This window comes from Elgaria multicarinata, chromosome 18 (assembly GCF_023053635.1).
Source record: "Elgaria multicarinata webbii isolate HBS135686 ecotype San Diego chromosome 18, rElgMul1.1.pri, whole genome shotgun sequence".
NCBI classification, from domain to species: Eukaryota; Metazoa; Chordata; class Lepidosauria; order Squamata; family Anguidae; genus Elgaria; species Elgaria multicarinata.
This window is the reverse complement of record NC_086188.1, coordinates 4,559,042-4,576,435: the sequence shown is the minus strand read 5'-3', so window position 1 is coordinate 4,576,435 and position 17,394 is coordinate 4,559,042.

Below are 17,394 nucleotides of genomic sequence, written 5' to 3'. Positions count from 1 at the left end.
GGCTGGCGCATATGGCCGAAGGGCCAGCCGTTGGCATGTAGCTGCTCACCTTGTGGGGGGACCCCCCCAACACCGTTTCCACCACAGCCATCCAAACCTTCACCTGCAGGTTTCGTGGCAGTGGTGTGGTGAAAATCCCAAGTTCTGCTCAGAAGCTGCCTGCTGTGTGGCCGCTTGAAGGAAAAAAGCGGGCAAACCTCTAGTTAGACAAGGAAAGGTTCAATAAGTCCAATGTGTTTCAGAATAAATCCTTCTTCAAGGACACTGGAATAACAATTCTCAATTTGGTCGCCAAACCACTGTTGCGGCTTGTTTCTGAAAACGCTGCCCGGTTTTTTTTTTTTTCATGTTGCCGCTTGGCCGTAGACTTGGCAGAACGTTGTTTCTGAGATGCACAGGTGGCTCCGTTCTGAGTAATTAACTGCAATCCTATACATGTCCCAGGTAAATGTGCACGCAGGATTGCAGCCCTAAAAGTATTTGTTTCTGCCGGCAACAAAGAGCCTCTCCGGCTTCCCTTCCTCCGAGATAGAACCTGGCAATGGGACCCGATCCGGTGGGATCCATCTCGAGCAGACTCCAGGGAAGTGGCTGCTGGGCAATGGCTCACCCCCTCCTCGCTTCCCCCGCACATAACTGCTAGGCAAAGCTGTCCATCTCTTGCTGGTCTCCTTCGGCCCTGGAACTGGGAGGAGGAAGGGAAAAATGGGTGTCCCTTTCTGCAGCAACAGATGATGAGCGAGAGGGAGCGTGGGGAGGATGACTCGTCTTATGGCAACAGCAGCGTTGACTCCTTCTGCTGGGATAATTCGTTTTAATAATTTAACAGCAAGCGGTGTCCTGCTATTGCTTTGTAGCAGTTTGCTAGGGTCCCTGGAGCTTGTGTTCCATCAAGCCGGCTTTCTGATGAAAAGGATGCTCCCACTCCCACTCCCTCCCTCCCTCCCTCCCTCCCTCCCAATGTTGCTGCATGCCAAAAAGGCTGATTGCAGGGGGCTCCTTCTGCTGGGGGGGGGGAGGTCAGCACAAAGGACCCCAGCAGGCTTACCCCCACCCCACCCACCCCCGCCACCAGGTAAGCAGGCAACCTTCTGTCGGCCGGCCCCCTGCCACAGGCAATGAATAGGTCTAGTATATGCGGCAGAATCTGGCTTTCATCCTCCGTCTGCCAATGTGGAGGGCTTTAAAGGGGGATTAATGAAACTCATTGAGAAAGAGGAGACCATTAATGGCTACTAGTCAGGATGGCTATCTATTACCTCCAGTATCCCAGGCAGTTTGCCTCTCAGTAACAACGGCTGGGGAACAGAAGCAGCAGGGAGGCTACTTCTGTGCTCATGTCCTACTTCTGAGCTTTCCATTGGGGCATCTGAGTGGCCAGTGCGGGGAACAGGATGTGGGACTAGAGAAGCTTCAGGGCTGCTTTTCTGTCCTTACGCTGAGCCCCAAGATAGGAGAGTGGAAGAGTGCATTGGAAAGAGGATATATCCACAGTAGAATCACAGTCTTGAGAGCAAATGAGAACCAATTGCTCCTTTTTTGTGGAAAGGTAATTGTAAGTGTGTGTGTGTGTGTGTGTGTGTGTGTGTGATTCCTAGTATACCCTTGGACTGTCAGGAGGGCCTCATGTTGCATCATGGAGCTACACAGGAAGAGGAGAAATTTGACAGGGGTGCCTAAAGAAGGGACAGTGGCCCTGGATCTGCGAAGAGGGAACTCACGTAAAGCGAAAGAAACTCCCTGGATCAACGTGCTCCTGCTTACCGTGGGCCAGAATTGCAGGAGGTGGAGCGTTGGACGTCCTTGGAGCTCTGCCTCCCTTACGGGTTCCCCCACTCTGTTTTGGTGGTCTGTGCTGTAGCAGCTCAGTTTTGGCAGGCAGGCAAGTGTCTGATGTCACTGGAGGCGGAATTCGTCCCCCCCCCCCCGCCCTGGACCCAGCTACACAGGCTGTTCACACTGCAGCGCATGGCCAGATGTATGTGCTGGAATGGAAAAAACATCCCTGGGAAGGTACAAGGGAGGGAAATGAGCATGTCTCGTTCAGAGCCAGCTCAGAGCGAGGGGAGCTGCCAAGTGAAGGCCTGCCTCCTTCCCTCCCTCCCTCCCGGTGCTCCAGCGCTTGGTGTGTGCTAGCTTCGCGCTTGGGAGCAGTCTGCCCAGAAGACCTTACTCAGCGTTGTTCTTCCTTTCTGTAGCTCTGGGAAGAATACTGAGCAAAACCCCCATTTTATTACATTTTTAGTCTGGGTGATTTACAGCAAGTACGAAGCAAATGGATGCACTTTGTGTACCTGCCAGATGGTTTCTTTCTTTCTTTCTTTCTTTCTTTCTTTCTTTCTTTCTTTCTTTCTTTGTGCTTTGCTCTTGGAAGGGCTGTGCCCATGAATCTGCAAGCCACGGCAAACTCCCTCCTTGTGCCAGGCAGGCAGCCACTAAGCCTGGTAGAGCGTCATTTAGGCTGCTGCTGCTGCTATCTGAGTTTGATTCCCCAGCCCTGCACCTTGAATAAAGACTGCCGTGTGCAAGTGAGAGAGAAGGTGCTTCCAGATGAGACTTGCGTTGTGCCATCACCTTGCCTCAGACATGAAATATGGGGGTGGGGTCCAGATGACGCCATCTTCCATTTGTAGCCCTCCTGTGTTTTCCCATTGTTTCTTCTGCCTCTTTTCTCACTACAAAGAGGGAAGGATGCACAAGGCCTTTGGATCGGTGATGCTAGCAACACTCCGTATGAAAGCGGCCTAAATACCATGTGGTTTGGGAGGGGGGGGGGGAAATCAATGTAGTTCCACCCTGTTGAGAGAGTGAAACGATCCTCTCTTAGTTGTTTGATTTTGTATCCGCAGAGAGACTCCGGAACGTAGCCCTGTTTATCTGAAATGCCAGGCAGGCAAAAGCTGCACTGTGGGACCTAAGAGACTGACTGACCGTGGCAGGAGGTTTTGTGGGCTGTGGCTGAAGCTCTGTGCCTGCTCCCCGAAGGGCATCTCCCATCCCCTTCGTCAACACCTGGTGTGGTCCTCCAGTTGTACTTATGGAGTTCTTGGATCTTGGCTTCTCTTTGAGAGCCTGCTTTAGGCCACAACCTGTACTTGGCACGTGTAGGAGGCCAGTGTTGGACTGCTTCTGGTGGTGCCACTGGTTCTGTGGCCAGCTGGCAAACCCAACCAGCTCCCTTGAGTTGCTCTCTTGACATTTCCTTGACTGTCGGGAGGGTCTAATTCTGTGTTCAACTGCATACAGGGAGGCTAAAGCTAGGATCCTCCAACATTGCATCGTGAGATCTTGTTTGTAAAGGCAGCTGGCTGGCGGGGAAAGGCGGGTTGGTATCCCACAGGTCAAAACATTCGCAAAAGAGCCAGGCGGTGGGCGGGGGTAGGAAAGGGCCTGCTTTGACACAAATTATTGATCTGCCGACTGAGCTGGACCCTGGAGGGATGGCATGGTTTGAAAGAAGCATTTCCATTATTGATCTCTATCCAGATGCAAATTCTCTCCCTGGTTCTATCCGTGTACCCTGAAGTGTCATCCGAGGGCCTGCTCCTGGTGGTTCCACCTAGATCCATCCTCCGATTGGAATCCACCAGGGGAAGAGCCTTCAGCGGGTGGCGCCCCTCCTGTGGAACTCCCTGCCTCTGGAGGTCAGGCAGGTTCCGACCTTGTACTCCTTTCGGCGCCTCCTGAAAACATCTTTATTCCAAGAAGCCTTTCTTTAACATGCAGCCTTGGATTTCTGATTTCTGCTTCTTTTTAAATTTTGTTTTAACTGTTTTATTCTGTTTTTATTTTCATTTTGCCTTGTACACCGCTCCGAAATTTTTCAATGGGGAGCGGTATATAAATATTCTAAATAAATAAATAAATAAGTGTGTGTGCTGGGGTGTGGGAGTCTTGGCACCGCTGGGATTAAATGTAGGACTGATACTATCAGACTCAAGGCATTCCTAGGGCCAAAACACCATTCCCATCCAGGTCTGATTTCTTTGGCCTAGTAGAGGAGCAGATATCTGAGAGAACTGGGGCTGTAGAAACCGAACAGGTTGTCAGCCTCTCCCCTTATGTCTTGCTAGGGTTTGCTGGTTGCTTGTGAAACCCAGAGCCGAGGCCTTGAGCTGAATGAGCACAGCTTTGCTATTGATGGTCAATAGCTATGTGAAAGGACAGCTACCTTGTAAGGACAGCAGGAAGGGTGGAAATGCAGCCACTTGTCTTGTGAGCTCTATGTAAACCACCAAGAGAGCTTCGGCTATGGGGCGGTATACAAACACAATAAATAATATAAATAATAATAATACCACCATAAACAGGTCTGACTTTCCTCTTGGCTTCATCAGAACTTGATCTGGAAGAGGCAAACGACCTTCACCGTGAGGATGGCTTCAGCGTGCTGCCCCAGTAGGCTCCATACATCGGTTGAGAAGGCACTTCAGTACCTTTTAGAGGAGGGAGAGAGGAAATTGACACAGGCCAGAGCATAGGGCTGTCTGTAGCTGCTTGCTGCCAATTTCTGTATTGTTTTATACAGCCTCATCAACTGGAGTGGAGGCTGTTGCCTTTGCAAGAGACAGCATGGCTTTCGTGGTGGGCAGCTGGACAACCACCTGTCAGGGATGCTTTAAGGTGGGTTCTTGCATTGAGCAGGGGGTTGGACTTGATGGCCTTAGAGGCCCCTCCCAACTCGATGATTCTATGATTCTGTGAGATGGAGTTGGATGTTCACACAGAGAAATGGATTGCCTGAGAGTCTGTTCAGGCTTTACCACTGCTCAGCATCTGTCTGCTCTCCCTTTCCACCCCTGCTCATGACGACATTGTCGGGAACAAAGTTTTGTGCTGCGGGTTGTCACCTGCATCTTAGTGACATATTCCCAAGGGGATACGCTGATGGACACAGGACACTTTGCCCTTCCCCTATTTCAGCCATAGACCTGCCTGTCCTTGTAAATCAGTCAGAGAAGTCTCCACAGAGGATGCTGAGAACCTTTGCTGACTGTTATAGGATCTTGTGCGGGACGCCTCGAGGGACTGTGAGCAGAATGGATGTTGTAACATGCTTATGTTTCCAGAGTGTGGAGGAGAATTTTGAATAGACAAAACAGATCTTTTGCAATACAATAGTTTTATTGTGCAGCCCTTTGAGGAAGGGAGAGCTGAGTGGAGCTTACATTTCATTCAGTTCAGTCCATTTATATTATGGCTAAAGCAGCAGGACAGGACTGATAAACAGGCAGCCGGCAGCCGCGGCTGACAGTTCCGGCCACTTCTGCCGTGCAGGGGAGCCCCCAAGGCCCTGTGCAGAGCCTCACTGGAAATCCAGAAAGTTTGCATAATGAGCCGGAGGGGGTTGCTGTATTTCCCTCTCCGACGTGTTGTGTGAGTGGAGAGTGACACCCCCCCCACACCCAAATACATGGAGCTGAAGTTTCTCCAGCTGCTTAGCTAGAGGGAAGTTACAGAAATCGAGACTCAAAATGGCTGCTGGAGTATCAGTGATGCAATTGGGAGGCAGTCCATTACAAGGAGGGTTTGCCACTTTGCTTCACGCTGCCCCGGGTGGATATCTGTGAAGGTTCTTGGCTTTATCCAGGGATCTTCTTCCTTGTCTCTGGATATGACTTGGAATGTCTCTGTCTGGATTGGCTTTAGTGGGTCGTGAGGCCCATGGAACTGTTTTGCTGCCTGCAACTGAGTAGACATGGAGAGAACAACAGAAAATGTTCTTCCATTATGCACAAACACATTTCTGATTGTGTGAATATTGCTGCGTCTGGGGGTTGCATCCAGATGAGGCTTCTATTGGGCTATCACCCTGCCTAATTTAAAACCACTCCACTGGCTGCCAATTAGTTTCCAGGCGAAGTATAAAGTGTTGGTTATTACCTTTAAAGCCCTACGTGGTTTGAGTCCAAGTTACCTGTGGGATCGCCTTCTCCCGTACAATCTGCCCCGCACACTCAGGTCCTCTGGGAAGGATTTACTCCAGTCAACAAAAACAAGGCTGACAACCATTACCCAGAGGACCTTTTCTTCTGCCGCTCCCAGATTGTGGAATGGCCTGCCACTTAAGAGTCTTCTGGAATATAAGAAAGCCATAAAGACTGATTTCTTCTGTCATGCTTACCCAGTTGAATTTTAAGATGCCTTTTAATAATGGGCTGCTTTTTAATAATGTATTAGTTTTATATCTTTTAATCAATTATATGTATTTTATCATAGAACCATAGAATAGTAGAGTTGGAAGGGGCCTACAAGGCCATCGAGTCCAACTCCCTACTCAATGCAGGAATCCACACTAAAGCATCCCTGACAGATGGTTGTCCAGCTGCCTCTTGAAGGCCTCGAGTGTGGGAGAGCCCACAACCTCCCTAGGTCACTGGTTCCATTGTCGTACTGCTCTAACAGTCAGGAAGTTTTCCCTGATGTCCAGCTGGAATCTGGCTTCCTGTAACTTCAGCCCGTTATTCCATGTCCTGCACTCTGGGATGATTGAGAAGAGATCCTGGCCTTCCTCTGTGTGACAACCTTTTAAGTATTTGAAGAGTGCTATCCTGTCTCCCCTCAATCTTCTCTTCTCCAGGCTAAACATGCCCAGTTGTTTCAGTCTATCTTCATAGGGCTTTGTTTCCAAACCCCTGATCATTATGGTGTTTGCATTTGTGTTGTACGCCGTCTTGATCCAGAGGGAGAGGCTGGTAACAAATAAATAAATAAATATATTACTATTATTATTATTTCATGGGATTTTATGGGGCGTCCGGACAACGTTGTCTTCCATTCATAGCCCTCGGTGCTGTCCATCTGGAAGCACCCAAGATACCTTACCATTTTGGAAAAGTAAATCCAATTCCATTTCGTTGGGAGATTTGAGTACTCCTCTTTTAGCCACTTGGTTTTGCAGCCTCGATGTTTGCTCTGCTTCAGGCACACCTCTTTGGGGCTAAGGGTGGGAGAAAGGCCTCTTCTTGCAGACTGTAGCTGTGACGTCTCCATGGCTTTTATCTGCTCTCCTGGGTTTTTTCCCCGACCCCTCCTAATCTTTGCAGAGCTGATAACGGCATTGCAACGGGAGAGTGCACAAACTTGCCAAATATGACAGGGAGACTGTGTCGAAGAGAGCTCTCTTCTCCAGATGTTCTACTTACCCCCAGCTGCAGAGAGCCAACTGTATTGACGGGAAGTTTCTCCCACCAAGCGTTCTTGGAGGACTAGCGAGTCTCTCCTCTTTTCTGCAGCTCTAATTCAGACAGTGCCCAGCCTTCTTCCACTAAAGGTCACGGTGAAAGAGCAGCAAGGAAGACGGGTGCCCCCTAAACATATTAAGACGTGATTCACTCTTTTCCTGTGCAGCCCACGAGTGGTTAAATTTGATAAAGTGGTAATGAAGAATTATTAAGTTATTTGTTTGACTTTGCCACTCGGGGCTCTCGGCAAATGAGACGATTCATCTCGCCGTGCAGCCAAGTCGTGTTTCTTAAAGGAAATTAATTAATGCCGTTTGTCTTCCCACCCGTATCTCTGATTGTACTCCTTTGATTCTCCTTTCTAGATCCTGCTTCTCATTGTGCCTGAATGTCTTTCCTCACTAGTTTCTGAAAGAACCATTATGGTAAAGCAAACCATTTCCTCTGTTCTGCAGTTTGAGTTGTTGCACTGTTCTTTTTTTCTTCTCTGATCACCCACAAGCATCCAACTGGGTCCATTTTCCTGATGCAGCCAGTGGGAGGGGAGTTGCTGTGGAAAGGTCTTCTCTAGAAGGTGTTTTCTCAGGGCCATTCTGTGCCACAAGAGCTCTTGAGGAGCACCCATCATGGCATTGCTTCTCCTGACAACTCCAACGAGTCAATTTCCTCCCCACCGCCCCACACAAATTAGCCTCCCTCCCTCCAGTGATTCTGCGGCCACCAAGTTTATCATACATGTGTAGCTCTCGCGATGGGAAGTTCAAGAAATCCTTCCAAGAAGTTGGTGCCATAAGAGTCAGCAGAGGAGGTGAGCAGTGTGTGGGTGGCAGATTTCAAGGACGGATTTTTGCCTGGACTTGGAAGTGGCAGTCTCTGCAGGGGTTCATTGTTGATGCCCTTTATTTGATTTATTTATTTCATTTATATCACGCCTTTTTTCCTCCAAGGAACCCAAGGTGGCATACATAATCCTCCTCTCCATGTTATCCTCACAACAGCAACCCTGTGAGGTAGAATAATAGAATCATAGAATAGAGTTGGAAGCGGCCTACAAGGCCATTGAGTCCAACCCCCTGCTCAATGCAGGAATCCACCCTAAAACACACCTGGCAGATGGTTGTCCAGCTGCCTCTTGAATGCCTCTAGTGTGGGAGAGCCCACAACCTCCCTGGTTCCATTGTCACACTGCTCTAACAGTCAGGAAGTTTTTCCTGATGTCCAGCCGGAATCTGGCTTCCTGTAACTTGAGCCCGTTATTCCTCGTCCTGCACTCTGGGATGATCGAGAGGAGATCCTGGTCCTCCTCTGTGAGGTAGGTTGGGCTGAGAGAATCTGTGACTGGCCCAAAGTCACCCAGTGGGTTTCCATGGCCGAGTGGGGACTAGAACCTGGATCTCCCGACTCCCAGTCCAACACCTTAGCCACCACACCACACTGGCTTTAGATAGTGGAGTAGGTCTCCTAGCTGAGGCAAGTGCTCAGATGCTCATCTTCATCTTGACCCTTGTGCTTGCTGAAACTTTCCTGTCTTTGCGGTGGTGGACTCCAATGTAGGCGGTGTTGTTCCCTGTGGTGGGTAGCGCCTCCCCCCCCCCCCATTTTGCAGAAGGCGCTCTTATTCTGCAGTCTGTCAAAGTAATATGAAATTTCCTAGCAAGGACTGGGCGGGTCACTAGCAATGCACCTGGCTCCCTCCCTGGATGGTGCGCTTGCGTTTGCTTATTGGTCCATGCTCTCCCTTTCATTTTGCAGCAGGGGCATTTCTTGTGCGTCTGCCGAACGATGCAGGTGTTTTATGACTGTGTAGCTGTGTGGAGGATTTGGATGTGATGTTATTTATGGCAGAAGTACTGCCCCACAGGTAGCGAAAGAGATCGCGTGTGTGTGAGAGAGAGAGAGAGAAAGAAAGAGAGATCGTTATCCATCGGCAGTTGTGGCTGCTGCAGCGGAAACCCACAGCACGAGGCGCTGGGCTGGAGGAGAAGGGTTTTGTTCCCTGTCTTTTAACACCACTGATCTTTATAGTTTCGGCCTATCTCTCTCTGCATGTCTAGCCGTGGTCCTCACTGTTGATAGTAAAAGCAATGGGGCTGGGGTTGCTTGGCAACCGCATTGGGAGCCAGGAGGAGGGGTGAACAGGAGGCTTTGGAAGGAAGGGAGCTGAGGAGCTGAAGCACTCATCCTGCAGAACAAGAAGGGAAAGGATGGTGCCCACAGGAGATGGTCCCACCCCTCTCTCCCACTTTGGGCAGAAGTGGGGTGCTGCCATGAACCCAAACATGCTGGACGGTGCATGTGTAAATGACCGGAAGGACGGCAGCTCTTCCAGAGGCCTCTGTGGAAGGCTGAATTCCTCCCAACAACTCTGGGAATTGAGCAGCAAACAGCCACTTACACCTTCCCTTTGCGCTGGACACAATTTGCTGGGAACTTGCCCTCCAGATCAGGCCCAAGTTTCATGCCACAAATGAAGCCCAGTGCCTCCGAGGCCCGAGTCACACCTGAAAAGAGCAGCGCAGTGGCAATGTGAGAAGCAGCTCCAGTGAGCGTGTGGACTTGGGTTGGTCTGGTGACTTGCACTATGATGCCACCAACCCTCCCTTCTGTGGCATGCGGTAGTCTGGCAAAAATGCCTGGAACCATGCAGGGAAGCCCCCTCTCCCCAAACCTGGGTTGCCTTTTTGCAGGTGTGTGTGTATAACACTCCAAGCAGGCCCTCCACCCCTGCCACACTGCTCGTTCTTACGTGTGAACTGGACCTACACCCACAGGCAATCACCCTCTTGTGTATGCATGCCCAGCACCTCCGTGTCTCTCCCTCTGCTAATGTTTCTTACCTTGCTGAAACTGTGGTTTATAAAAAGGAATTCAGTAGACCGCTGCCGCCGCCCCTCCCTTGTTGATGTGAGAACCTCAGAAAGCAGGTTGATCAGGGGTCTGGAAACAACGTCCTATGAAGAGAGACTGAAACAGCTGGGCATGTTTAGCCTGGAGAAGAGAAAACTGAGGGGAGACAGGATAGCACTCTTCAAATATTTGAAAGGTTGTCCCACAGAGGAGGGCCAGGATCTCTTCTCGGTCCTCCCAGAGTGCAGGACACGGAATAACAGGCTCAAGTTAAAGGAAGCCAGATTCCAGCTGGACATAAGGAAAAACTTCCTGACTGTTAGAGCAGTACAACAATGGAACCAGTTACCTAGGTAGGTAGTGGGCTCCCACACTAGAAGCCTTCAAGAGGCAGCTGGACAGCCATCTGTCAGGGATGCTTTAGGGTGGATTCCTGCATTGAGCAGGGGGTTGGACTCGATGGCCTTGTAGGCCCCTTCCAACTCTATTACTCTATGATTCTATGGTTTGGAAAGTCAAGAGTCGCAGGCATGGAGGCATGTGGGAAGGGGAGGCGTGCTTGAGAAGCATCACAGAGGTGGTAAATCCTGACCCAAACTGCCAAAATAGCCCCGCAGGCTGTCTTTCTAGGACAGAGTGGAGGCAGGTGTCCTGTTTGCTCCCTTGTTTTTCTGTGTGGCATTTCCGAGGAGGGGCTGTGGAGACTTAGGTTAAGGGTGTGGCGTTGGGGGCAGGCCGCTGGGAAGCGACGCACACCCTGCTTTTCAATGATGAGCAGTATTTTGATTTAGCAGACGCTGAGACCCTTTGGGGAGGAGGGGGCCTGGTGTTTTGGTGAGGGCAGGGCGAGGGCACTCTTGCAAACTGGCATTGATCCCTCTTCTGCTTTGGCATCTAGTCTCTTGGCACAAAGCCCCCCATCCTCCCCCAAATGCATTAGCTGAAAACCATTGTTGAGGAGGTATAGGGAGGATTCCAGTGCTCTCCTCTGGAGTAGGAAGAGGAGGATGGCTTTGAGGGAATACTAGCTACTGGAAGGAGCTCCAGCCAGGGGAGGGTCTTTCTCAGGCAAGCACTGCGAAATCATGCAAGGCACGAGTGGGAAACCTGGGACCCCCCCAGGTATTTTGGCCTACAACTCCCATCAGCTCTAGCCTACATAGCCAATGGTGACGGATGCTGGGAGCTGTAGGCTAAAACCTCTGGAGGGTCGCAAGTGACCCCCCCCCCTCCAGAATGATCCGTGGGGTCAGAGTGGGTTTTTTGCTCTGGGTGCAGTTCCTGACCCACATCTTGATGAGATTAGATGTTTCCATGGCAGCAGGATGTTTGCTTCCTGGGAAGGGGGGCCAGTTACGATGGGGTTGTGCTGGGGTGGGTGGGGGGGGTGAGAGTGCTTCAAAACAATGCATTTTCTGTTCAGCGTCCTAAAAGTTTCAATGAGGTAAGAAAAAGCCTCTTAAATACCCAGGTCACAATTAAAGCTGCCCATAAAATCCGTCGCCTTCTCTCCGAAGATGCCGCATTTCAGGCCTCCAATGAAAACAGAAGTTAAAATCCATTTCCTGTCCAGTGAACCACAGGAATGAACCGGGTGCCTGGAGACTCTCCCATAAATAATTCACAGGCACAACATTACATTACAATAATGCCGCTGAGCTCGGGATGCAAACCCCGTTGCCAGCCAGGAAATTCCGATTTATCCCCCCACTCCACCCCCAGCTTCTTTCTCGAAACTGCTACCGCCGCCTCCCTTATCTGGAGCCTTTTGCAGGCAGGTTGCGCTACAGTCCCAGCAGGAGATGGGAGGAGGTGGGCAGAGTTGGCAGGACCCTGATCTTCCTGTTTTGGCCACGATCCCAAGATGGCGTTGGCAGGAGGAGGATCGAAACTGGGGCCCAGTGAAGTAGCTTCTCTTCACTTCTCCATTTCAGGAAGCGGCCTTGTATTTATACGATCTTCTGGCTCTTTGGCTCAAGGTGTCATTTTGCAGAGTCCTTCCTCTCTGGGTTCTGCATCTCTTGGTGTTCCAACGGAGCCTCGGTAGCAGCGAGGAAGGGATTCTCTGTCACAACAAGATTAAGCCTAATCCTGAATTAACCTATTTGATCATTTCACAACCCTGCTGAATAAATTGCAATTAGCGAGAGGCACCTGGAGCCCCGTGATAATCCTGCGTGTGTGTCGGCTTGCCTCTTGCAGCCCTTCAAACCCTCGGATCTGCCTGCGGCTGGTGATGAATGCCGCTGGTACTTTCCTTATCTCCAGTTGGGGTATTCTGCATCTCTTTGAACCAAGTGACACTACAACTCTCTAATTAGTGCTAAGCGGGACATTTCTCTCAGGCTTCCTTCCCCCCCTGTCAGATGGGGAATTTTCCAGATAAGCTGACCCTCATTTTTCAAAGGCCTGTCTCTGGATTAGACCTCTGAGAAAAGAGCTTTATTCTGCTTGGCTAAACAGAGTATTTTCCAAAGTGATTTGCTGCCTTTTTAAGTGAGTTCCCCCCTCCCCATGCAGAGCCCAGGTAACCCAGCGCAGTCAACCTGCCTTAACTGGGGATGGCACAGGGCAGGCAGGGACCGTGCAGAGAAGTTGGCAGCTGCAGCGTTGACTGGCCTTGGCAATGACACAGCCACCAGGCGCTTCCTGGACGGGATTATTTCCCCTGCCTATAGAGCCCCCACCAGGCAAGAGTGCCCGGGGTTTCTGCTGCTCTTGCCTCGCAACTCTGTAGGCAGGGGAAATAATACACGGAGCCCCCCCCACGACACAGTAATCAACGGTTGTGCAGATAACCAACTCTGCACACCACTATTTGCGTTGGTTATTTTCTAGACTTTAAAAGCAGGGCTGGAGCTGAAGTTTGGGAGGCGTTGCTTCGTGGAGAGAGACGGTATTCCAACCAAGTTATTTTTTTCTTATCCGTTCTGCTTTGCTGTAAACTTGTGCTTAGTATTTTTTTTAATATTATTGTGACATTGTTGTTTAGAATATTGTTAAATATTGTAGTATATTGTTTAATATTTTTGTGATATTTCTGCTGTAAACTTACATTTAGTAGTCAAATGGATTGTTGTATTGTATTGTAAACTGTTGATTACCTTATTTTATGTACAGCGCTTTGCAATAAAGCGCTATATGAATAATTTTTATTATTATTAAATAGCCAACTGTGGCGAGTTTTCCCCCTTGCCAGATGACACAGTGGTCAACCGTAGACTGTTTCGTCTACTGTGGACTATTTAATCATTCCTGGACTACCATGAACTATTTAATCATTCCTGGACTACCATGGACTATTTCATCATCCCTGGCCAACAGCTGGTTGGCCGCTGTGTGAACAGAGTGCTGGATTAGATGGACCCTTGGTCTGATCCAGCAGGGCTCTTCTTATGTTCTTAATAAGGAGGACTGAAAAAAGACCCAGCTCTTTCCCCTGGCTTCTTTGCAACTGAAGTGCCAGGATGCCCAAAGCGCTGTGCTCCCTGGACATCGCTCTTCTCCCCATGTCAGTTTTCTGCCATTCATGAGATGTGACATTTCCCACGCAGCTATGTCGGGCACCTCTCAGAGCAAGAGGCAGCTCGGCGCTTTCTGACGCTGCTCCTGCCGCCTTTTGCAAAGGAATATTGAGATCATTGAGTGTGTGTCACCTTTGACTTCTGTTGGTGGCTGCTTGGGTTAAGGAGAGAGATGTACAGGCCGAGTGTACAGGCAAGTGAGAACCAGGGCTTCAATATGTGACAGGTTTCCCTCTTGTCCAGCCAGGATGATGGATGATGCGGGGTCACGTGGCTGCTGCCTTGGGTCTCTGAGCCCCTGACCTCATTCTCAGCACATAGGAGATGAAGCCTCAAGAATGGCCAAGGGCGACACTTCTGCAGGGCATTTCTTTTTGGTGGTTTGGGGGCGTGGGCAGAAGAGACTGTCTCCATGGGCTCCAACACATTGGCGCTACGTGTCATTCTTTTTGCCTAGTTGAACAGGCGTGGAGGGTGGGAGGCGGGCAGGAAATTGCAGGCCCATTCGCCTAATTTTGGTCCCAGCTAAATGGTTGAAAAGGATTACTAAAGCTACAATTATTACATGCTGAGAAGAACCAGTCCTGCTTGAGGAATCGCCAAAGGCTTCTGCAAAGAAAAGTCCTTTTGTCGTTTTTCTCTCTGAGAGTGTCAGTAAGCATGTGGATAGGAAGAAGCTGAAAGACTTGACATCCAAAATGCTTTTGACAAAGTTTTTCATCAGAGGCTCCTGAGTAATCTAAGTAGTCACAGGATAAAAGGACAGTTCCTTTTATGGATCGGTAACTGGTTAAAGAACAGAAAGCAGAGAGTAGGAGTAAACAGACAGCTTTTACAATACTGGGGCGTGTAAGCACTAGTTTCCCCAAGGACCAGTACTGAGGCTGGTGATATTGATTTCATTCACAAATGAGGGAGGCAGCAAACAAGTGTTCAGGTGACATTAAATCCCTCAGAATGGTGAAACTCCCTGGACAGGGCAAGAAGATGGCCAATGGCAGCAGAATTCTAAACATTGAAGTTCCATTGAATTCAATGGGGTTTACTCCCAACTAAGTGGGTATAGGATTGCAGCCTTAGTATGAGAATACAGATTGATGCACACAATTTTGTCTTCTCTTTTTCTTTTGAATATTGCTCCTTTCTTATCTTGGCCCAGCCTTGCACTCACAAAAAATAATGTAGCGAACAAAAACAATAATATCCATCACCGATAGATCAAAGCAAGATTTGATAGTTACTGGGCTGAAAAAAAAATCCAATCTAATTTTTTAAAAATCTATTTTTGGGGGATTTTCTTTTAAACATCGGTCTTTATCTCCCCTGCTGTATTGATTTTCTGTCTTAACTAAGTCCTTTGCTTTGCTTGACGCCCTCTACCACCATATAAGCACAGAACTACAATTCCATCTAGCCTGTGTCTTTGCACATGTGACTTTGCACATGTGATCTCTTCCGGCAGACCTATCCAGTAGAATTTTAGGATACTTTTAGTATGCTTTTAGGATGTTTTTAACAGTGTATGCTATGTTTTTAATCAGTATTTTATGCTTGCTGTTGTTCCTTGCCTCGATCCAATCGGAGAGGCGGATAAGAAATAAATTATTATTATTAATAACGCCCAGAACTTAAAAGAGCTGTTAGGCTGGTCAGCCATTTTCACGAGATAAAAAAATTTAAATTCATGCCCATGCTTGGTTAAAAAAACACCTGATTTTTTTTAAAAAAAAAAATCATCATTTTTTTATCCACCCTATGAAGTTCAGGATTTCATGGCTGCCATGATGATCATGGGTCTGTCCCAGTTAGTAACCGGATCTACGCATGTTGTTGGGCATAAGCTTGACCAGGTGTTATGCTTCGGACAATGAGCCAGCGATCTGCATGTGGAGAGGAAAGAAATGCTCCCTTTGCCATGGACAGATTACAGTTTTAGACTTTTGACAACCTCTAAACTCTGTAGAGGTGGAGGGGGGCATTAGGGTTGTGTCATTGTTGTCGTTCTCCCCTGCCAGAGGCTGATATGGATTCCTGAACACTTTTGAGCTTTTTCTAGCCAATATAATTAGCGATTCTGCTGGTATCCCGGTCAGTTTGTCGAATATGGAGATAACCTTGTTGATGGATGCAATCACTCCTAAGTGCCTTCTTCTCCCTGGCAAAGCTCAATAATAATAATAATAACAACAACAACAACAACAACAACAACAACAACAACTTATTTATTTATTTCTTACCCGCCTCTCCCTTTGGATCGAGGCGGGGAACAACATTAGAACAGGAATCAATGCATCTTAAAAATTCATGATTTAACATTGATCTGGATAGGCCTGCCGGAAAAGGCTAGTCTTTAAAGCTGCCTTAAAATCACACAGAGAGTTAATTTTACGAATCTCCTCCATAATCTGGGGGCGACAGAAGAAAAGGTCCTCTGGGAAACTGATGTCAGCCTAGTTTTAGCTGACTGAAGTAAGTTCACCCCAGAGGACCTGAGTGTGCGGGGCGGACTGTATGGGATCCCGCAAGTAACCTGGACCCAAACCATTTAGGGCTTTAAAGGTAATGACCAACACTTTGTACTTTGCCTGGAAACTAATTGGCAGCCAGTGGAGTGATTTTAATGTTGGGGTAATATGCTCACCCCTAGATGTACTGGATTAAAGGCTTCTGGATTTACTCTTGAGACCTGAATAACGCTTGGCCAGTTTCAAATATTCATTTTCTGGGGAAAGTGTGAAACTGGGTGTTGGTGTTGGAGCTTCAGGGGTTTCTGCATGAAAAAGATTATCTGGATCCTTTCCAGTCTGGCTTTTGCCTGCCCACCTTAATACATTGCTTGCAGCAGGAGATAGACAGGGGGAAGGCATCCCCGTTGCTTCTCCTGGACCTCTCAATAGGATCCAGTACCATCAACCATGATACCGTTCCAGGCCATCTTGAGGGGATGCTGTACTGAGTTGACACTGTTCATTTCCAATACATAGGACCCAGACAGGGGTACTGGGGGACCATTGTCTCTCCCCGTTGGCTGTGGGGTTCCATCTTGTCCCCATGCTGTTCAGCATCTATGAAACTGCTGGGCGAGTGGAGTGCTCTGACAGCAGAGATCATTTTAAACCCTGATACTGGACTGTTTGCAGCAGTATGTAGAAAAGTAGCTCTTTCAGAAGGCATTTCTGTAAAAATGTCAATAGTTTCTTGAGTGGTTTTCTTCCCCCACCCCATTGTGATTAACTGCTGTTTTTACAAAGCGTTCCTCGGTTTTTGTCCATTGTTGCTTGAAATACAGCTGATTGAGAGATTCCCACAAAACCCTGGCTGGCTACTGTTGGAAACAGGTCACTGGGGTAGATGGCCTGGCTCTTAGGAGGGTCCTGTCTCTGATTTTGATCTCCGTTCAATAAGCCCAGGCTCTCGTTTATTTCAAAACTCTCGTTTATTTCAAAACGCTGTGGCACCCCAGTTGTGGAATGAGCTCCCCAGAGAGGTCCGCCTGGCGCCTACACTGTACTCCTTTCGTCGCCAGCTGAAGACCTTTTTATTCTCTCAGTATTTTATCACTTAATTTTAACTTAAATTTAAATTTTACTGTTCTAACTCTGTATTTTAATCTTATATCAATTTTGCTGCGTGGTTTTATCCTGGTTGTGCTTTCAATACTGTATTTTGTAATTGTGCTTTTAACCTGTTGGTTGTTTTATTATGGTTTTAATTTTTGTGAACCGCCCAAAGAGCTTCAGCTATTGGGCGGTATAAAAATGTAATAAATAAATAAATTAAATAAATAAATTGTATGCCACTGTTCCGTAACTTCCCGGGTGGGCTTACAACCGAGTAAC